At 49.0% G+C, this 20,961-nt stretch overlaps 1 protein-coding gene across 2 annotated transcripts in view; it reads right to left on the bottom strand.

Annotated features, from left to right (window-relative positions):
- Positions 1-20,961, bottom strand: part of LOC115117482 (plasma membrane calcium-transporting ATPase 1-like) — a 192,441-nt gene that overhangs the window by 1,813 nt on the left and 169,667 nt on the right. The window lies entirely within an intron of this gene.

Here is a 20,961-nt window from a genome sequence, read left to right as displayed (position 1 = left end):
TTGGTTGGCGACCAAAGATGAGTCCAGTTCGGGGATATTTTGTAGGAAAGGCAGGAGTGTGGAAAGGGACAGAGAATGAGAAGAGAGGGAGGAAGGCAGAGGGAGGAAGGCAGAGGGAGGAAGGCAGGGGAGGAAGGCAGAGGGAGGAAGGCAGGGGGGAGGAAGGCAGGGGGAGGAAGGCAGAGGGAGGAAGGCAGGGGGAGGAAGGCAGGGGGAGGAAGGCAGAGGGAGGAAGGCAGGGGGAGGAAGGCAGGGGGAGGAAGGCAGGGGGAGGAAGGCAGGGGGAGGAAGGCAGAGGGAGGAAGGCAGGGGAGGAAGGCAGGGGAGGAAGGCAGGGGAGGAAGGCAGAGGGAGGAAGGCAGGGGGAGGAAGGCAGGGGGAGGAAGGCAGGGGGAGGAAGGCAGAGGGAGGAAGGCAGAGGGAGGAAGGCAGGGGGAGGAAGGCAGAGGGAGGAAGGCAGGGGGAGGAAGGCAGGGGGAGGAAGGCAGGGGGAGGAAGGCAGGGGGAGGAAGGCAGAGGGAGGAAGGCAGGGGAGGAAGGCAGAGGGAGGAAGGCAGGGGGAGGAAGGCAGGGGGAGGAAGGCAGGGGGAGGAAGATAAGAACTATAAAGTGGTGAAGAGGCAAAAGGATGAACGGTTGATGCTGCAATAAAACTAACATGCACTTCATACATGTACAGTAGACACACACTTTCACACTCACAAACACACACCCTCTCACTCACACCCCCACACACACTTCATACATGTACAGTAGACACACACTTTCACACTCACAAACACACACCCTCTCACTCACACCCCCACACACACTTCATACATGTACAGTAGACACACACTTTCACACTCACAAACACACACCCTCTCACTCACACCCCCACACACACTTCATACATGTACAGTAGACACACACTTTCACACTCACAAACACACACCCTCTCACTCACACCCCCACACACACTTCATACATGTACAGTAGACACACACTTTCACACTCACAAACACACACCCTCTCACTCACACCCCACACACACTTCATACATGTACAGTAGACACACACTTTCACACTCACAAACACACACCCTCTCACTCACACCCCCACACACACTTCATACATGTACAGTAGACACACACTTTCACACTCACAAACACACACCCCTCTCACTCACCCCCACACACACTTCATACATGTACAGTAGACACACACTTTCTCACTCACAAACACACACCTCTCACTCACACCCCCACACACACTTCATACATGTACAGTAGACACACACTTTCACACTCACAAACACACACCCTCTCACTCACACCCCCACACACACTTCATACATGTACAGTAGACACACACTTTCTCACTCACAAACACACACCCTCTCACTCACACCCCCACACACACTTCATACATGTACAGTAGACACACACTTTCTCACTCACAAACACACACCCTCTCACTCACACCCCCACACACACTTCATACATGTACAGTAGACACACACTTTCTCACTGACAAACACACACCCTCTCACTCACAAACACACCCGCTCACTCACTCACACCCCCACACACACTTCATACATGTACAGTAGACACACACTTTCACACTCACAAACACACACCCTCTCACTCACAAACACACCCGCTCACTCACTCACACCCCCACACACACTTCTAAAGCTGATGGTACTCAACACTTTCTACAATTCAGAAAAAAGGAATGTGAACTCCACCACAACGTGAGTGGAAATTATTTTCTCTCTAACTACTTGTCTGTATCTAACCTCCCACCTCACCATCTACTAAACTACAGACTGATGCATCATGTTAGACCAACACAGCTACTCTGATGAATGTGTAGGACATTTACAGCCCAGGCCTGTCAGCCAGGCAGGCAGGGGTAGGACGCAGTGTGTGTGTGGTGTGTCAGCCAGGCAGGCAGGGGTAGGACACAGTATGTGTGTGGTGTGTCAGCCAGGCAGGCAGGGGTAGGACGCAGTGTGTGTGTAGTGTGTCAGCCAGGCAGGCAGGGGTAGGACACAGTATGTGTGTGGTGTGTCAGCCAGGCAGGCAGGGGTAGGACGCAGTGTGTGTGTAGTGTGTCAGCCAGGCAGGCAGGGGTAGGACACAGTATGTGTGTGGTGTGTCAGCCAGGCAGGCAGGGGTAGGACGCAGTGTGTGTGTAGTGTGTCAGCCAGGCAGGCAGGGGTAGGACACAGTGTGTGTGTGGTGTGTCAGCCAGGCAGGCAGGGGTAGGACACAGTGTGTGTGTGGTGTGTCAGCCAGGCAGGCAGGGGTAGGACGCAGTGTGTGTGTAGTGTGTCAGCCAGGCAGGCAGGGGTAGGACACAGTGTGTGTGTGGTGTGTCAGCCAGGCAGGCAGGGGTAGGACACAGTGTGTGTGTGGTGTGTCAGCCAGGCAGGCAGGGGTAGGACACAGTGTGTGTGTGGTGTGTCAGCCAGGCAGGCAGGGGTAGGACACAGTGTGTGTGTGGTGTGTCAGCCAGGCAGGCAGGGGTAGGACACAGTGTGTGTGTGGTGTGTCAGCCAGGCAGGCAGGGGTAGGACACAGTGTGTGTGTGGTGTGTCAGCCAGGCAGGCAGGGGTAGGACACAGTGTGTGTGTGGTGTGTCAGCCAGGCAGGCAGGGGTAGGACACAGTGTGTGTGTGGTGTGTCAGCCAGGCAGGCAGGGGTAGTTAAGAGGAGCTGACAGACATTCTGTTACAGGCCTGTGAGGAGAACACAGAGTGTCACAGAGTGAGAGAGAGATGACTGTGCAGACACCCATACATCAGAGGTGTGAAAATGAGCACTGCTGGCTGGCAGAGGGACTCTGTTTGTTTATTTATTTTTATGTCACCTTTATTTATCCAGGTAGGCAAGTTGAGAAAAAGTTCTCATTTACAACTGCGACCTGGCCAAGATAAAGCAAAGCAGTTCGACACATACAACAACACAGAGTTACACATGGAGTAAAACAAACATACAGTCAATAATACAGTAGAAACAAGTATATATACGATGTGAGCAAATGAGGTGAGATAAGGGAGGTCAAGGCAAAAAAAAGGCCATGGTGGCAAAGTAAATACAATATAGCAAGTAAAACACTGGAATGGTAGATTTGCAGTGGAAGAAAGTGCAAAGTAGAGATAGAAATAATGGGGTGCAAAGGAGCAAAATAAATAAATAAAATAAATACAGTAGGGGGAGAGGTAGTTGTTTGGGCTAAATTATAGATGGGCTATGTACAGGTGCAGTAATCTGTGAGCTGCTCTGACAGCTGGTGCTTAAAGCTAGTGAGGGAGATAAGTGTTTCCAGTTTCAGAGATGTTTGTGAGTGTGTGTTTATGTGAGAGAGAGAGTGTGTGAGAGAGTGAGTAAGTGAGTAACAGAGAGTGAGTAAGTGAGAGAGTGAGTAAGTGAGTGAGTAACAGAGAGTGAGTAACAGAGAGTGAGTAACAGAGAGTGAGTAAGTGAGAGAGTGAGTAACGCAGAGAGTGAGTAACTGAGAGAGTGAGTAACTGAGAGAGTGAGTAACTGAGAGAGTGAGTAACAGAGAGAGTGAGTAACAGAGAGAGTGAGTAACTGAGAGAGTGAGTAAGTGAGAGAGTGAGTAAGTGAGAGAGTGAGAGAGTGAGTAAGTGAGAGAGTGAGTAAGTGAGAGAGTGAGTAACTGAGAGAGTGAGTAACGGAGAGAGTGAGTAACTGAGAGAGTGAGTAACTGAGTGAGTAAGTGAGAGAGTGAGTAAGTGAGAGAGTGAGTAAGTGAGTAAGTGAGAGAGTGAGTAACAGAGAGAGTGAGTAACAGAGAGACTGAGTAACAGAGAGTGATGAACAGAGAGTGAGTAACAGAGAGTGAGTAACTGAGAGAGTGAGTAACTGAGAGAGTGAGTAACTGAGAGAGTGAGTAAGTGAGAGAGTGAGTAACTGAGAGAGTGAGTAACAGAGAGAGTGAGTAACTGAGAGAGTGAGTAACTGAGAGAGTGAGTAACAGAGAGTGAGTAAGTGAGAGAGTGAGTAACAGAGAGAGTGAGTAAGTGAGAGAGTGAGTAACAGAGAGAGTGAGTAAGTGAGAGAGTGAGTAACTGAGAGAGTGAGTAACTGAGAGAGTGAGTAAGTGAGAGAGTGAGTAACTGAGAGAGTGAGTAACTGAGAGAGTGAGTAAGTGAGAGAGTGAGTAACTGAGAGAGTGAGTAACTGAGAGAGTGAGTAACAGAGAGAGTGAGTAACTGAGAGAGTGAGTAACATAGAGTGAGTAACTGAGAGAGTGAGTAACTGAGAGTGAGTAAGTGAGAGAGTGAGTAACAGAGAGAGTGAGTAAGTGAGAGACTGAGTAACAGAGAGTGAGTAACTGAGAGAGTGAGTAACAGAGAGTGAGTAAGTGAGAGAGTGAGTAACTGAGAGAGTGAGTAACAGAGAGTGAGTAACTGAGAGAGTGAGTAACAGAGAGTGAGTAACTGAGAGAGTGAGTAAGTGAGAGTGAGTAAGTGAGAGAGTGAGTAACTGAGAGAGTGAGTAAGTGAGAGAGTGAGTAACAGAGAGTGGGTAACAGAGAGTGAGTAACTGAGAGAGTGAGTAACAGAGAGTGAGTAAGTGAGAGAGTGAGTAACTGAGAGTGAGTAACAGAGAGTGAGTAACTGAGAGAGTGAGTAACAGAGAGTGAGTAACTGAGAGAGTGAGTAACAGAGAGTGAGTAAGTGAGAGAGTGAGTAACTGAGAGTGAGTAACTGAGAGAGTGAGTAAGTGAGAGAGTGAGTAACAGAGAGTGGGTAACAGAGAGTGAGTAACAGAGAGAGTGAGTAACTGAGAGAGTGAGTAACTGAGAGAGTGAGTAACTGAGAGTGAGTAAGTGAGAGAGTGAGTAACAGAGAGAGTGAGTAACAGAGAGTGAGTAACTGAGAGAGTGAGTAACAGAGAGTGAGTAAGTGAGAGAGTGAGTAACTGAGAGAGTGAGTAACAGAGAGTGAGTAACTGAGAGAGTGAGTAAGTGAGAGTGAGTAAGTGAGAGAGTGAGTAACTGAGAGAGTGAGTAAGTGAGAGAGTGAGTAACAGAGAGTGGGTAACAGAGAGTGAGTAACTGAGAGAGTGAGTAAGTGAGAGTGAGTAAGTGAGAGAGTGAGTAACAGAGAGTGAGTAAGTGAGAGAGTGAGTAAGTGAGAGAGTGAGTAACAGAGAGTGAGTAAGTGAGAGAGTGAGTAACAGAGAGTGGGTAACAGAGAGTGAGTAACTGAGAGAGTGAGTAACAGAGAGTGAGTAAGTGAGAGAGTGAGTAACTGAGAGTGAGTAACAGAGAGTGAGTAACAGAGAGTGAGTAACTGAGAGAGTGAGTAAGTGAGAGTGAGTAAGTGAGAGAGTGAGTAACTGAGAGAGTGAGTAAGTGAGAGAGTGAGTAAGTGAGAGAGTGAGTAACAGAGAGTGAGTAACTGAGAGAGTGAGTAACAGAGAGTGAGTAAGTGAGAGAGTGAGTAACTGAGAGAGTGAGTAAGTGAGAGACTGAGTAACAGAGAGAGTGAGTAACTGAGAGACTGAGTAACAGAGAGTGAGTAACTGAGAGAGTGAGTAACTGAGAGAGTGAGTAACTGAGAGAGTGAGTAACAGAGAGTGAGTAACTGCGAGAGTGAGTAAGTGAGAGAGTGAGTAACAGAGAGAGTGAGTAAGTGAGAGCCTGAGTAACAGAGAGAGTGAGTAAGTGAGAGACTGAGTAACAGAGAGAGTGAGTAAGTGAGAGACTGAGTAACAGAGAGAGTGAGTAAGTGAGAGACTGAGTAACAGAGAGAGTGAGTAATTGAGAGAGTGAGTAACTGAGAGAGTGAGTAAGTGAGAGACTGAGTAACTGAGAGAGTGAGTAACTGAGAGAGTGAGTAAGTGAGAGAGTGAGTAACTGAGAGAGTGAGTAACAGAGAGAGTGAGTAAGTGAGAGAGTGAGTAACTGAGAGAGTGAGTAACTGAGAGAGTGAGTAAGTGAGAGAGTGAGTAACTGAGAGAGTGAGTAAGTGAGAGAGTGAATAAGTGAGAGAACCAACAAAAATGGAAAAGGGTCAAATCCAACCATTTACATTTCCACAGTGTTATTTGGCTTGATGATGCTTATTATGAAGAGAAATTAGATCAATTTTGGTGGGCTGTATGTAGCCCATCCAATCAGCATCCACCCTCTGTGTTTATACTTCTTATTCCAGGCAGGCTTCTCTGGCCGTGTGTGTGTGTGTGTGTGTGTGTGTGTGTGTGTGTGTGTTTGAGAGAGCATTGTGATGTCAAACGAAAGCATTTCCATGCCAGGAGGAAACACACACACACACACACACACCCACACACACACACACAGAACTACTGGTCCGATTCACTCCTTTGGTCTGTTGTTACCCTGTAGTCAGAATGGCGATAGTCCTGAGAGGAGAAGAGAGGGACACAGAGGAGAGGAAAGACAGATAGATGATTGGGATAGGATGGAAATATACAGCAGAGAGAAGCAACAAAGGTTCTGAGAGAGAGATAAAGGAGTGAAACATGGAGAACAGTATGAGAGAAAACAGCAGAGCTGTGGACTTGCAACCTGACTTTAACACCAATGACTCGTGACTTAACTTGGACTTGAGCCTTCTGACTCTAAATAATAATATCCTCTCCAAGCCCGAATATGAAAAATGATGCTATTAAAAAAGTGTGCAGCGCATCAACTCTTCATTTAACGGATTACAGTTTGAATCGGACAGCAGCCAATCAGATTGTGCCAGCGGAGGAAAAGTTGTGTGTAGCAGTGCAGAGGAATGTCGGTGGGTGAATTCAGTCGGAGCCCTTGGAAAGATGATACACCAAATGATTATTGTCGGATATAAAGACGACGCTGTATCAACAAAAAACAGATTGCAACTTGCAAAACATGCAGGAAGAAAATGACAGACGGAGGAGCAACAACTTCCAACTCTGTTCAACATTTGAAGCTGCACAAAGAACGGTAAGTCGTGGCTAATATAGCCGACAGCTATTATATTTTAATACTTTACTAGTGTAGCATGTAGGCTAACGTAATGTTAAATCAATGAGCCTCCACACAGTTAGGCAGTGCGGGAACGTGATCATTGCACCCAAGATTGAGCTACAACTGGCTAGACAGTTGGTAGCCTAAATCCTGCCTGATGTTACTGCTGTTAAAACCACTGACATACGTGAGCCTACTGTAACCACACAGACAGAGTGTGTGTGTGAAAGAGAAGGTTTGGCAATTGTGTACAAGCCTACATCGCCCGATTGCGCCCCATAACGGGGGTCTTTCTCATGGCTACCCATGTATTTCCATAGAAATATAATGTCTATTTGGAAAGTAATAAATATATATATATATTAAAGCATTCATGATTTGCGTAAATGTAATATACTAACTCTTACTCTTGTTAAAAATATGAAATGGTATTACATTTGGTGAAGAGCACATTATGACTCGTTTAGGACTCGAAACTCAATGTTTAGGACTTGAGACTTGACTCGGACTTGCCTGTCTTGACTTGGGACTTGACTTGGGACTTGAGTGCTAAGACTTGAAACTCACTTGTGACTTGTAAAACAATGACTTGGTCCCACCTCTGGTAAACAGAGAGTGAAAGATGGAAAGAAGAGAAAGAGGTAAAGGGTGGGAATCAGGGCCTGCAGCTGTTGGATCAGAAAAAGGGAGCGAAAGGAGAAAAGGTCATGGGTGAAAAAGAAGAGGTGATCACGTTAAACAACCACATTCTCTAACTGTGCGCATATACTGGGGATAGGGGTCAGAGGTTAAAGGTGACATCTCGACAAAACTGTTTTAGTCCTTAAGCTATTTTAAGTCCACTTTGTACCATGTTTGTGCTGATACAATGTTGTGTTGCTTCCATGCTGATTCGTCATGTGTTGCTTCCATGCTGTGTTGCTTTCGTAACTCTCTCTTTATGCAGTGTTGTGGTGTCTCTTGTTGTGATGTGTGTGTTGTCCTATATATTTATTTTGAATCCCATCCCTTCCTCGCAGGAGGCCTTTTGTCTCTTGGCATCCCTTCCTCGCAGGAGGCCTTTTGTCTCTTGGCATCCCTTCCTCGCAGGAGGCCTTTTGTCTCTTGGCATCCCTTCCTCGCAGGAGGCCTTTTGTCTCTTGGCATCCCTTCCTCGCAGGAGGCCTTTTGTCTCTTGGCATCCCTTCCTCGCAGGAGGCCTTTTGTCTCTTGGCATCCCTTCCTCGCAGGAGGCCTTTTGTCTCTTGGCATCCCTTCCTCGCAGGAGGCCTTTTGTCTCTTGGCATCCCTTCCTCGCTGGAGGCCTTTTGTCTCTTGGCATCCCTTCCTCGCAGGAGGCCTTTTGTCTCTTGGCATCCCTTCCTCGCAGGAGGCCTTTTGTCTCTTGGCATCCCTTCCTCGCAGGAGGCCTTTTGTCTCTTGGCATCCCTTCCTCGCAGGAGGCCTTTTGTCTCTTGGCATCCCTTCCTCGCAGGAGGCCTTTTGTCTCTTGGCATCCCTTCCTCGCAGGAGGCCTTTTGTCTCTTGGCAGGCCGTCACTATAAATACGAATTTGTTCTTAACTGACTAGCCTAGTTAAAGCAACAAAAAAATAGGTTAAATTATAAATTAAAAACAATGTATGTAAAGAGGTTAATGACTTATTTCTATAGTTATATATTTTCCATATTCTTCAGTCCTAATCGTCTTTTCTTTTTTGAATCATATTGAGAGTTTTCTCAAACTTTAGTCAGCTTTGTAAATTCGTTGCATCAATCAAGCACCTCTTCCTTCCCTCCAGAACTTCAGTGTGTGATGAATGACTCTGCAACTCCGCCTCTTTAAGCCCAGGGTTTTAAGTCCTGATATATGTGTGTACGTGTGTGTGTGTGCTTGAATACTTTTGTGTGTGTACTGCTCTGTGTTTCGAAGTCTTCTTGTGTCTGTCTGTGTACGTGTGTTTGTATGTGCGTAATGTACATGTCTGTATGTGTATGTGTGTTTGTATGTGCGTAATGTACATGTCGGTATGTGTATGTGTGTTTGTATGTGCGTAATGTACATGTCTGTATGTGTACGTGTGTTTGCATGTGCGTAATGTACATGTCAGTATGTGTACGTGTGTTTGTATGTGCGTAATGTACATGTCGGTATGTGTACGTGTGTTTGTATGTGCGTAATGTACATGTCGGTATGTGTACGTGTGTTTGTATTTGCGTAATGTACATGTCGGTATGTGTACGTGTGTTTGTATGTGCGTAATGTACATGTCGGTATGTGTACGTGTGTTTGTATGTGCGTAATGTACATGTCGGTATGTGTACGTGTGTTTGTATGTGCGCAATGTACATGTCGGTATGTGTACGTGTGTTTGTATGTGCGCAATGTACATGTCGGTATGTGTACGTGTGTTTTTATGTGCGCAATGTACATGTCGGTATGTGTACGTGTGTTTGTATGTGCGTAATGTACATGTCTGTATGTGTATGTGCATAATGTACATGTCTGTATGTGTATGTGTGTTTGTATGTGCGTAATGTACATGTCGGTATGTGTATGTGTGTTTGTATGTGCGTAATGTACATGTCTGTATGTGTATGTGTGTTTGTATGTGCGTAATGTACATGTCGGTATGTGTACGTGTGTTTGTATGTGCGTAATGTACATGTCTGTATGTGTACGTGTGTTTGTATGTGCGTAATGTACATGTCGGTATGTGTACGTGTGTTTGTATGTGCGTAATGTACATGTCGGTATGTGTACGTGTGTTTGTATGTGCGTAATGTACATGTCGGTATGTGTACGTGTGTTTGTATGTGCGTAATGTACATGTCGGTATGTGTATGTGTGTTTGTATGTGCGTAATGTACATGTCTGTATGTGTATGTGTGTTTGTATGTGCGTAATGTACATGTCGGTATGTGTATGTGTGTTTGTATGTGCGTAATGTACATGTCTGTATGTGTATGTGTGTTTGTATGTGCGTAATGTACATGTCGGTATGTGTACGTGTGTTTGTATGTGCGTAATGTACATGTCGGTATGTGTACGTGTGTTTGTATGTGCGTAATGTACATGTCGGTATGTGTACGTGTGTTTGTATGTGCGTAATGTACATGTCTGTATGTGTATGTGTGTTTGTATGTGCGTAATGTACATGTTGGTATGTGTGTGTGTGTATTTTTGCGTGTTTTTCTATGTCTCAAAGTCCTCTCATATCCATCTGATCTCTGTGTTCCTCTCATGTGAGTGTTTTGGCGGATGCCAAGATACACCAATGTACCGCAGGCATCCATAACCCTTTTTATATAAAAAACTGTAGGAGAAATATGGCTATCTTTTTTCTCCATAAATCTCTTTTAGTGAGAGAGCATGCTGTCATGGAGGAATAAGTCAGCACTGGGGTCGCTTGCCAAGCCTAAAAAAAAGAACATACTGAGGGATAAGTCCTCCCTGAATAGCGGGACTGAGAGAGAGGAGAGAGAGGGACAGATAGGGAGGAGAGAAAGGGACTGAGAGAGGGGGACAGAGAGGGGGAGGATTGAGAAGGGGAAGATTGAGAGGTAGGAGTTAGAGGGAGGAAGGAGATTGAGGGACTGAGAAAGGGAGACAGAGGGAGGAGAGAGAGGGAGGCAGAGAGAAAGGAGTGAGAGGGAGAAGAGAGAGGACTGAGGGAGGATAGGATAAAAGAAAAGGGGCAACGAGGAAGAGAAAAAGAACGAGAAAGAGAAAAAGAACGAGAAAGAGAAAAAGAACGAGAAAGAGCGCTGCATGTGAAGTAGAGAAGCAAGATAGAGGGTGCATCATCCATACTTATGAGTTAGGGGGCAACTTTTAGCATGAGGACTGGATGTATGAAGGACTGAGAGAAGAGGGAAGGAGAGAGGGAGGGAATGAGAGAAAATGTGAGGAGAAGGAGAGAATGAGAGAAATGGGGAAGGAGGGAGAGAATGAGAGAAAATGGGAGAAGAGGGAGAGAAAATGGGAGAAGAGAGGTAGAGTATGAGTGAAAAGGGGAAGGAGAGAGGGAGAGAATGAGAGAAAAAGGAAAGAGAGGGAGAGAAAATGGGAGAAGGCGAGAGGGTGAGAATGAGAGAAAAAGAGAAGGAGAGAATGAGAGAAAAGGAGAAGGAGAGAGGGAGAGAAAATTGGAGAGAGGGAGAGAATGAGAGAAAAGGGGAAGGAGGGAGAGAATGAGAAAAGAGGGAACAAGAGAGGGAGAGAATGAGTGAAAAGGGGAAGGAGAGAGGGAGAGAATGAGAGAAGAGGGAAGGAGAGAGGAAGAGGATGAGAGAAAATGGGAGGAGAGAGGGAGAGAATGAGAGAAAATTGGAGGAGAGAGGGAGAGAATGAGTGAAAATGAGGAGAGAGGTAGAGAATGAGTGAAAATGAGAGGAGAGGGAAAGAATGAGAGAAAATGGTAGGAGAGAGGTAGAGAATGAGAGAAAATGGGAGGAGGGAGAGAATGAGTGAAAATGAGAAGGAGAGAGGTAGAGAATGAGTGAAAATGAGAAGGAGAGGGAGAGAATAAGAGAAAAGGAGAAGGAGAAAGGGAGAGAATGAGTGAAAAGGAGAAGGAGAGAGCGAGAATGAGTGAAAATGAGAAGGAGAGAGCGAGAATGAGTGAAAAGGAGAAGGAGAGAGGGAGAGAATGAGTGAGAAGGAGAGAGGGAGAGAATGAGTGAAAATGAGAAGGAGAGGGAGAGAATAAGAGAAAAGGAGAAGGAGAAAGGGAGAGAATGAGTGAAAAGGAGAAGGAGAGAGCGAGAATGAGTGAAAATGAGAAGGAGAGAGCGAGAATGAGTGAAAAGGAGAAGGAGAGAGGGAGAGAATGAGTGAGAAGGAGAGAGGGAGAGAATGAGTGAAAAGGAGAAGGAGAGGGAGAGAATGAGAGAAAAGGAGAAGGAGAGGGAGAGAATGAGAGAAAAAGAGAAGAGAGGGAGAGAATGAGAGAAAATGAGAAGGAGAGGGAGAGAATGAGAGAAAAAGAATGAGAGGTAGAGAATGAGAGAAAATGAGAAGGAGAGAGAGAGAATGAGTGAAAATGAGAAGGAGAGAGGGAGAATGAGTGAAAAGGAGAAGGAGAGAGGGAGAGAATGAGTGAAAAGGAGGAGAGAGGGAGAGAACGAGTGAAAAGGAGAAGGAGAGAGAGAGAATGAGTGAAAAGGAGAAGGAGAGAGGGAGAGAATGAGTGAAAAGGAGGAGAGAGGGAGAGAATGAGTGAAAAGGAGAAGGAGAGAGAGAGAATGAGAGAAAATGAGAAGGAGATGGAGAGAATGAGAGAAAATGAGAAGGAGAGGGAGAGAATGAGAGAAAAAGAGAAGGAGAGAGGGAGAGAATGAGTGAAAAGGAGAAAGAAAGAGGTAGAGAATGAGTGAAAATGAGGAGAGAGTTAGAGAATGAGAGAAAATGAGGAGAGAGGTAGAGAATGAGAGAAAATGAGAAGGAGAGGGAGAGAATGAGAGAAAAAGAGAAGGAGAGAGAGAATGAGTGAAAAGGAGAAGGAAAGAGGGAGAGAATGAGTGAAATGAGAAGGAGAGAGGTAGAGAATGAGTGAAAATGAGAAGGAGAGAGGTAGAGAATGAGAGACAATGAGAAGGAGAGAGGTAGAGAATGAGTGAAAATGAGAAGGAGAGAGGTAGAGAATGAGTGAAAATGAGAAGGAGAGAGGTAGAGAATGAGAGAAAATGAGAAGGAGAGAGGTAGAGAATGAGTGAAAATGAGAAGGAGAGAGGTAGAGAATGAGTGAAAATGAGAAGGAGAGGTAGGAAATGAGAGAAAATGAGAAGGAGAGAGGTAGAGAATGAGTGAAAATGAGAAGGAGAGAGGTAGAGAATGAGAGAAAATGAGAAGGAGAGAGGTAGAGAATGAGTGAAAATGAGAAGGAGAGATGGAGAGAATGAGAGAAAATGAGAAGGAGAGAGGGAGAGAATGAGAGAAAATGAGGAGAGGGAGAGAATGAGTGAAAATGAGAAGGAGAGGGAGAGAATGAGTGAAAATGGGAGGAGAGGGAGAGAATGAGTGAAAATGGGAGGAGAGGGAGAGAATGAGAGAAAATGGGAGGAGAGGGAGAGAATGAGAGAAAATGGGAGGAGAGGGAGATAATGAGTGAAAAGGAGAAGGAGAGAAGGAGAGAATGAGAGAAAAAGAAGGAGAGGTAGAGAATGAGTGAAAAGGAGAAGGAGAGAGGGAGAGAATGAGAGAAAAAGAGAAGGAGAGAGAGAGAATGAGAGAAAAAGAGAAGGAGAGAGAGAAAAAGAGAAGGAGAAAGAGAGAATGAGAGAAAAAGAGAAGGAGAGAGAGAGAATGAGAGAAAAGGAGAAGGAGAGAGGGAGATTGAGAGAAAATGAAAAGGAAAGAGAGAATAATAGAAAAAGAGAAGGAGAGAATGAGAGAAAAAGAGAAGGAGAGAGAGAGAATGAGAAAAAAGGAGAAGGAGAGAGGGAGAATGAGAGAAAAAGAGAAGGAGAGGGAGAGAATGAGAGAATGAGAGAAAAAGAGAAGGAGAGGGAGAGAATGAGAGAAAAAGAGAAGGAGAGAGGGAGAATGAGAGAAAAAGAGAAGGAGAGGGAGAGAATGAGAGAAAAAGAGAAGGAGAGAAAGAGAATGAGAGAAAAAGAGAAGGAGAGAGAGAGAATAAGAGAAAATGGGAGGAGAGGGAGAGAATGAGAGAAAAAGAGGAGAGAGAGAGAATAAGAGAAAATGGAAGGAGAGGGAGATAATGAGTGAAAATGGGAGGAGAGGGAGAGAATGAGAGAAAATGGGAGGAGAGGGAGAGAATGAGAGAAAATGGGAGGAGAGGGAGATAATGAGTGAAAAGGAGAAGGAGAGAGGGAGAGAATGAGTGAAAAGGAGAAGGAGAGAGAGAGAATGAGAGAAAAAGAGAAGGAGAGAGAGAAAAAGAGAAAAAGAGAAGGAGAAAGAGAATAATAGAAAAAGAGAAGGAGAGAGAGAGAGAATGAGAGAAAAAGAGAAGGAGAGAGAGAATGAGAGAAAATGAGAAGGAGAGAGGGAGATTGAGAGAAAATGAAAAGGAAAGAGAGAATAATAGAAAAAGAGAAGGAGAGAATGAGAGAAAAAGAGAAGGAGAGAGAGAGAATGAGAAAAAAGGAGAAGGAGAGAGAGAGAATGAGAGAAAAAGAGAAGGAGAGGGAGAGAATGAGAGAAAAAGAGAAGGAGAGAGGGAGAGAATGAGAGAAAATGAGAAGGAGAGAGGTAGAGAATGAGTGAAAATGAGAAGGAGAGAGGGAGAGAATGAGAGAAAATGAGATGGAGAGAGGGAGAGAATGATTGAAAATGGGAGGAGAGAGGTAGAGAATGAGAGAAAATGAGAAGGAGAGAGGTAGAGAATGAGAGAAAATGAGGAGAGGGAGAGAATGAGTGAAAATGAGAAGGAGAGGGAGAGAATGAGTGAAAATGGGAGGAGAGGGAGAGAATGAGTGAAAATGGGAGGAGAGGGAGAGAATGAGAGAAAATGGGAGGAGAGGGAGAGAATGAGAGAAAATGGGAGGAGAGGGAGATAATGAGTGAAAAGGAGAAGGAGAGAGGGAGAGAATGAGTGAAAAGGAGAAGGAGAGAAGGAGAGAATGAGAGAAAAAGAAGGAGAGGTAGAGAATGAGTGAAAAGGAGAAGGAGAGAGAAAAAAGAGAAGGAGAAAGATAATAATAGAAAAAGAGAAGGAGAGAGAGAGAATGAGAGAAAAAGAGAAGGAGAGAGAGAGAATGAGAGAAAAGGAGAAGGAGAGAGGAGATTGAGAGAAAATGAAAAGGAAAGAGAGAATAATAGAAAAAGAGAAGGAGAGAATGAGAGAAAAAAGAGAAGGAGAGAGAGAGAATGAGAAAAAGGAGAAAAAGAGAAGAGAGGGAGAATGAGAGAAAAAAAAGAGAGGGAGGGGGCAGAAGGCATGTGTCTCTCAGGACGGGGCAGAAGGCATGTGTGAAGGTCTCTGAGAAGGAGAAAGGGGCAGAAGGCATGTGTGTGTGTCTGAGGAAGAAGGCATGTCTGTCGGGACGGGGCAGAAGGCATGTGTCTCTCAGGACGGGGCAGAAGGCATGTGTCTCTCAGGACGGGGCAGAAGGCGTGTGTGTGTCTCTCAGGACGGGGCAGAAGGCATGTGTCTCTCAGGACGGGGCAGAAGGCATGTGTCTCTCAGGACGGGGCAGAAGGCATGTGTCTCTCAGGACGGGGCAGAAGGCATGTGTCTCTCAGGACGGGGCAGAAGGCATGTGTCTCTCAGGACGGGGCAGAAGGCATGTGTCTCTCAGGACGGGGCAGAAGGCATGTGTGTGTCTCTCAGGACAGGGCAGAAGGCATGTGTGTGTCTCTGGGGACAGGGCAGAAGGCATGTGTGTGTCTCTCGGGACGGGGCAGAAGGCATGTGTGTGTCTCTCGGGACGGGGCAGAAGGCATGTGTGTGTCTCTCAGGACGGGGCAGAAGGCATGTGTCTCTCAGGACGGGGCAGAAGGCATGTGTCTCTCAGGACGGGGCAGAAGGCATGTGTGTGTCTCTCAGGACGGGGCAGAAGGCATGTGTGTGTCTCTCGGGACGGGGCAGAAGGCATGTGTGTGTCTCTCGGGACGGGGCAGAAGGCATGTGTGTGTCTCTCAGGACGGGGCAGAAGGCATGTGTGTGTCTCTCAGGACGGGGCAGAAGGCATGTGTCTCTCAGGACGGGGCAGAAGGCATGTGTCTCTCAGGACGGGGCAGAAGACATGTGTGTGTCTCTCGGGACGGGGCAGAAGGCATGTGTGTGTCTCTCGGGACGGGGCAGAAGGCATGTGTGTGTCTCTCGGGACGGGGCAGAAGGCATGTGTCTCTCAGGACGGGGCAGAAGGCATGTGTGTGTCTCTCAGGACGGGGCAGAAGGCATGTGTGTGTCTCTCAGGACGGGGCAGAAGGCATGTGTCTCTCAGGACGGGGCAGAAGGCATGTGTGTGTCTCTCAGGACGGGGCAGAAGGCATGTGTGTGTCTCTCAGGACGGGGCAGAAGGCATGTGTGTGTCTCTCAGGACGGGGCAGAAGGCATGTGTCTCTCAGGACGGGGCAGAAGGCATGTGGGTGTCTCTCAGGACGGGGCAGAAGGCATGTGTGTGTCTCTCAGGACGGGGCAGAAGGCATGTGTCTCTCAGGACGGGGCAGAAGGCATGTCTCTCTCAGGACGGGGCAGAAGGCATGTGTGTGTCTCTCAGGACGGGGCAGAAGGCATGTGTCTCTCAGGACGGGGCAGAAGGCATGTGTGTGTCTCTCAGGACGGGGCAGAAGGCATGTGTGTCTCAGGACGGGGCAGAAGGCATGTGTCTCTCAGGACGGGGCAGAAGGCATGTGGCTCTCAGGACAGGGCAGAAGGCATGTGTGTGTCTCTCGGGACGGGGCAGAAGGCATGTGTCTCTCAGGACGGGGCAGAAGGCATGTGTCTCTCAGGACGGGGCAGAAGGCATGTGTGTGTCTCTCAGGACGGGGCAGAAGGCATGTGTCTCTCGGGACGGGGCAGAAGGCATGTGTGTGTCTCTCAGGACGGGGCAGAAGGCATGTGTGTGTCTCTCAGGACGGGGCAGAAGGCATGTGTGTGTCTCTCAGGACGGGGCAGAAGGCATGTGTCTCTCAGGACGGGGCAGAAGGCATGTGTCTCTCGGGACGGGGCAGAAGGCATGTGTCTCTCGGGACGGGGCAGAAGGCATGTGTCTCTCAGGACGGGGCAGAAGGCATGTGTGTGTCTCTCAGGACGGGGCAGAAGGCATGTGTGTGTCTCTCAGGACGGGGCAGAAGGCATGTGTGTGTCTCTCAGGACGGGGCAGAAGGCATGTGTCTCTCAGGACGGGGCAGAAGGCATGTTTGTGTCTCTCAGGACGGGGCAGAAGGCATGTGTCTCTCAGGACGGGGCAGAAGGCATGTGTGTGTCTCTCAGGACGGGGCAGAAGGCATGTGTGTGTCTCTCAGGACGGGGCAGAAGGCATGTGTGTGTCTCTCAGGACGGGGCAGAAGGCATGTGTGTGTCTCTCAGGACGGGGCAGAAGGCATGTGTGTGTCTCTCAGGACGGGGCAGAAGGCATGTGTCTCTCAGGACGGGGCAGAAGGCATGTGTCTCTCAGGACGGGGCAGAAGGCATGTGTGTGTCTCTCAGGACGGGGCAGAATGCATGTGTGTGTCTCTCAGGATGGGGCAGAAGGCATGTGTGTGTCTCTCAGGACGGGGCAGAAGGCATGTGTCTCTCAGGACGGGGCAGAAGGCATGTGTGTGTCTCTCAGGACGGGGCAGAATGCATGTGTGTGTCTCTCAGGACGGGGCAGAAGGCATGTGTGTGTCTCTCAGGACGGGGCAGAAGGCATGTGTGTGTCTCTCAGGACGGGGCAGAATGCATGTGTGTGTCTCTCAGGACGGGGCAGAAGGGATGTGTGTGTCTCTCAGGACGGGGCAGAAGGCATGTGTGTGTCTCTCAGGACGGGGCAGAAGGCATGTGTGTGTCTCTGGGGACGGGGCAGAAGGCATGTGTGTGTCTCTCGGGACGGGGCAGAAGGCATGTGTGTGTCTCTCGGGACGGGGCAGAAGACATGTGTGTGTCTCTCAGGACGGGGCAGAAGGCATGTGTCTCTCAGGACGGGGCAGAAGGCATGTGTCTCTCAGGACGGGGCAGAAGGCATGTGTGTGTCTCTCAGGACGGGGCAGAAGGCATGTGTGTGTCTCTCGGGACGGGGCAGAAGGCATGTGTGTGTCTCTCGGGACGGGGCAGAAGGCATGTGTGTGTCTCTCAGGACGGGGCAGAAGGCATGTGTGTGTCTCTCGGGACGGGGCAGAAGGCATGTGTGTGTCTCTCGGGACGGGGCAGAAGGCATGTGTCTCTCAGGACGGGGCAGAAGGCATGTGTGTGTCTCTCAGGACGGGGCAGAAGGCATGTGTGTGTCTCTCAGGACGGGGCAGAAGGCATGTGTCTCTCAGGACGGGGCAGAAGGCATGTGTGTGTCTCTCAGGACGGGGCAGAAGGCATGTGTGTGTCTCTCAGGACGGGGCAGAAGGCATGTGTCTCTCAGGACGGGGCAGAAGGCATGTCTCTCTCAGGACGGGGCAGAAGACATGTGTGTGTCTCTCAGGACGGGGCAGAAGGCATGTGTCTCTCAGGACGGGGCAGAAGGCATGTGTGTGTCTCTCAGGATGGGGCAGAAGGCATGTGTCTCTCAGGACGGGGCAGAAGGCATGTGTCTCTCAGGACAGGGCAGAAGGCATGTGTCTCTCAGGACGGGGCAGAAGGCATGTGTGTGTCTCTCGGGATGGGGCAGAAGGCATGTGTCTCTCAGGACGGGGCAGAAGGCATGTGTCTCTCAGGACGGGGCAGAAGGCATGTGTGTGTCTCTCAGGACGGGGCAGAAGGCATGTGTCTCTCGGGACGGGGCAGAAGGCATGTGTGTGTCTCTCAGGACGGGGCAGAAGGCATGTGTGTGTCTCTCAGGACGGGGCAGAAGGCATGTGTGTGTCTCTCAGGACGGGGCAGAAGGCATGTGTCTCTCAGGACGGGGCAGAAGGCATGTGTCTCTCAGGACGGGGCAGAAGGCATGTGTGTGTCTCTCAGGACGGGGCAGAAGGCATGTGTGTGTCTCTCGGGACGGGGCAGAAGGCATGTGTGTGTCTCTCGGGACGGGGCAGAAGGCATGTGTGTGTCTCTCGGGACGGGGCAGAAGGCGTATGTGTGTCTCTCAGGACGGGGCAGAAGGCGTGTGTGTGTCTCTCAGGACGGGGCAGAAGGCATGTGTCTCTCAGGACGGGGCAGAAGGCATGTGTCTCTCAGGACGGGGCAGAAGGCATGTGTGTGTCTCTCAGGACGGGGCAGAAGGCATGTGTGTGTCTCTCAGGATGGGGCAGAAGGCATGTGTGTGTCTCTCGGGACGGGGCAGAAGGCATGTGTGTGTCTCTCAGGACGGGGCAGAAGGCATGTGTGTGTCTCTCGGGACGGGGCAGAAGGCATGTGTCTCTCAGGACGGGGCAGAAGGCATGTGTCTCTCAGGACGGGGCAGAAGGCATGTCTCTCTCAGGACGGGGCAGAAGGCATGTGTGTGTCTCTCGGGACGGGGCAGAAGGCATGTGTGTGTCTCTCAGGACGGGGCAGAAGGCATGTGTGTGTCTCTCAGGACGGGGCAGAAGGCATGTGTGTGTCTCTCAGGACGGGGCAGAAGGCATGTGTGTGTCTCTCAGGACGGGGCAGAAGGCATGTGTGTGTCTCTCAGGACGGGGCAGAAGGCATGTGTGTGTCTCTCAGGACGGGGCAGAAGGCATGTGTGTGTCTCTCAGGACGGGGCAGAAGGCATGTGTGTGTTTCTCGGGACGGGGCAGAAGGCATGTGTGTGTCTCTCAGGACGGGGCAGAAGGCATGTGTGTGTCTCTCCGGACGGGGCAGAAGGCATGTGTGTGTCTCTCAGGACGGGGCAGAAGGCATGTGTGTGTCTCTCAGGACGGGGCAGAAGGCATGTGTCTCTCAGGACGGGGCAGAAGGCATGTCTCTCTCAGGACGGGGCAGAAGGCATGTGTGTGTCTCTCAGGACGGGGCAGAAGGCATGTGTCTCTCAGGACGGGGCAGAAGGCATGTGTCTCTCAGGACGGGGCAGAAGGCATGTGTGTGTCTCTCAGGACGGGGCAGAAGGCATGTGTGTGTCTCTCAGGACGGGGCAGAAGGCATGTGTGTGTCTCTCAGGACGGGGCAGAAGGCATGTGTCTCTCAGGATGGGGCAGAAGGCATGTGTGTGTCTCTCAGGACGGGGCAGAAGGCATGTGTGTGTCTCTCAGGACGGGGCAGAAGGCATGTGTCTCTCAGGACGGGGCAGAAGGCATGTGTCTCTCAGGACGGGGTATAAGGCATGTGTGTCTCTCAGGACGGGGCAGAAGGCATGTGTGTGTCTCTGTTTGGAAGTAGAGGCAGTGCGGTGTCGTGATGCAAGGAACGGCACCCCTCTCCCCCTTTTCTCTCCTCTCAATCCGTCCCCTTAGCAAAGGGCAAGGTCACACCCCCATCCCCCCAACCTTTTCCTCTCACACTACTGAGCTCATCTCTCTTACGACTGCAGTCCGTCACTATCACCAGAGCTAATGGACTGTCTATTCACTAATAATACAGATTACTACATCACTTCTAGTCACATAATCACTCACACAGTCATACATTCACCAACTCTCTCCTTTCCCACACATGTTTTCTCAGGGCTGGAGATGGACATGGAGATGGCTGAGCTATCAGCCAATGAACTGGGACTAGATCTTTAAGATTCCTTAAGTGTCCTTAGTGCCAGATGGAGAGAAGGTAGGAAAGACATGCTTTCTGAAGTCACAGTATGTAGCCACTGGAAGAAGAAAAGAAGACAAACAAATACTAACACCACGCACACAAACCTGCCTCCCGCCTGCCCCAGACAGACAGACAGACAGACAGACAGACAGACAGACAGACAGACAGACAGACAGACAGACAAATACTAACACCAGGCACACGAACCTGCCTCCCGCCTGCCCCAGACAGACAGACAGACAGACAGACAGACAGACAGACAGACAGACAGACAAATACTAACACCACGCACACGAACCTGCCTCCCGCCTGCCCCAGACAGACAGACAGACAGACAGACAAATACTAACACCACGCACATGAACCTGCCTCCCGCCTGCCCCAGACAGACAGACAGACAGACAGACAAATACTAACACCACGCACACGAACCTGCCTCCCGCCTGCCCCAGACAGACAGACAGACAGACAGACAGACAAATACTAACACCACGCACACGAACCTGCCTCCCGCCTGCCCCAGACAGACAGACAGACAGACAAATACTAACACCACGCACACGAACCTGCCTCCCGCCTGCCCCAGACAGACAGACACAGACAGACACAGACAGACACAGACAGACAGACAGACAGACAGACAGACAGACAAAGTGCAGCTCAGAACATGGAGAGTGATGTCATTAGTGATGTCATTAGAAAACACAACTAACCCTTCACTATTAACCCTTGTGAGACCT

The sequence above is a fragment of the Oncorhynchus nerka genome, linkage group LG2 (genome assembly GCF_034236695.1).
Source record: "Oncorhynchus nerka isolate Pitt River linkage group LG2, Oner_Uvic_2.0, whole genome shotgun sequence".
Classification (NCBI taxonomy): domain Eukaryota; kingdom Metazoa; phylum Chordata; class Actinopteri; order Salmoniformes; family Salmonidae; genus Oncorhynchus; species Oncorhynchus nerka.
This window is presented reverse-complemented; position numbering and strand designations above follow the sequence as displayed.